This window comes from Aedes albopictus, chromosome 1 (assembly GCF_035046485.1).
Source record: "Aedes albopictus strain Foshan chromosome 1, AalbF5, whole genome shotgun sequence".
Lineage (NCBI taxonomy): Eukaryota > Metazoa > Arthropoda > Insecta > Diptera > Culicidae > Aedes > Aedes albopictus.
Window position 1 is genome coordinate 138905370 of NC_085136.1, and position 1354 is coordinate 138906723.

At 41.3% G+C, this 1354-nt stretch overlaps 1 non-coding gene across 1 annotated transcript; it reads left to right on the forward strand.

The window, feature by feature from the left end:
• Nucleotides 1–558: 558 nt before the first annotated feature.
• On the forward strand, nt 559–632 carry Trnai-aau (transfer RNA isoleucine (anticodon AAU)). Its single transcript has one exon. It is a non-coding gene; the product is annotated as a tRNA-Ile (tRNA).
• The last annotated feature ends 722 nt before the right edge of the window (nt 633–1354 follow it).

Here is a 1354-nt window from a genome sequence, read left to right on the forward strand (position 1 = left end):
AACTTTCGAATAAACTTTTGAAAGCAATTGAATTACTTATATTAACAGACTTTTTAAGTGGTTGAACTTGTTTGTTCTCTTTATGAAAAAAAAAATCATGAACTTTTACATCCAGCTGCTACTTTAGTGTTCACACAAGATGCAAATTGAATAACTACATATTTCAAAATTCTTTAAAAGCAAACCAGTGTTCCTGATAGTGTAGATGAACGGTCAATATACTTTAACAAATTGAAGACATGTTCGAAAATTAAGTTTCTGCCAGCTTTTCTCAAAATTGAACCTCCGTGCGTCTTCGTCGAAGCTAATATATAGCTACCTCCCTTTAATTCAATAAGCACTGTGAACTTGCAAGACAAAAGATACACTCTATATTTATTGACCAACTACTGCGCATTTGATGAACTACTGATTATCCGCAGGCAGACGGAAAGAAGAGGTACCTACCGCTTTTCATCTGTTTGCCTGTTACTTTTGATTGTTCAATCTACTGCAAAAGCCAATATACACTGTCAAGCATCATCTGTTTGCAATTTTCGCTCGCGGTTGCCATCATCAGGCTCCATAGCTCAGTTGGTTAGAGCGTCGTGCTAATAACGCGAAGGTCGTGAGTTCGATCCTCTCTGGAGCCAGTAGTTCTTTTTTATTACTAGTACGGTTCAGTACCGCACGCTGGGGTGGGTTCACATCGTCGAATGACGATTTGCTAAGGTAATCAATAACCCTAAGCGGCGCTGGCAACACAAAAGTTGAATAATTGCTATGTCAACATATTGTTGATTGGTCGAAAATGATCTGCTGACATTTTGTACTCGACTAAAGTACCAATGTATCCGTTGATATTTAAGATTCCTTTCCAAAAGTTCTAAATGTTAAACTGACATCACTCCAACATGTCTATTTGGAGACATGCCAAGAGCCATTCAAATTATTCTGAATCAAATCGCGCAACAAAATCGCCCAGTCTTCGGATACCTTGTAGTCGATAAGGACTAGGACACAGGCTATATGTACAATCTACATTCATGGTGGTTCTCTGTTGAGATGACGTCGACAAGCCGCAACAGACAGGAGATGAAAAGTGCAACCACACAGCCGCCGCCCTGTTGTTGCACTGCATCTAATGCAATGCAGCAGTAGCAGCAACAGCAGGGTTTCCTAGTAGGATTCAGACACACAGATCCAGATGAAAAAAGGCGGAACTCGCGCGTTCGCGATTGCCTACGGACGGGCAGCGGAGGCTTTTTAGTAGAGAGGTGTTGCACTGAAATACGACAACCCGTTTGAACGGGATTGTCTACTCTACATGTTGTAGCATCGATTTATGGGGTGCTCACTGGCTCACTAGGGGGAA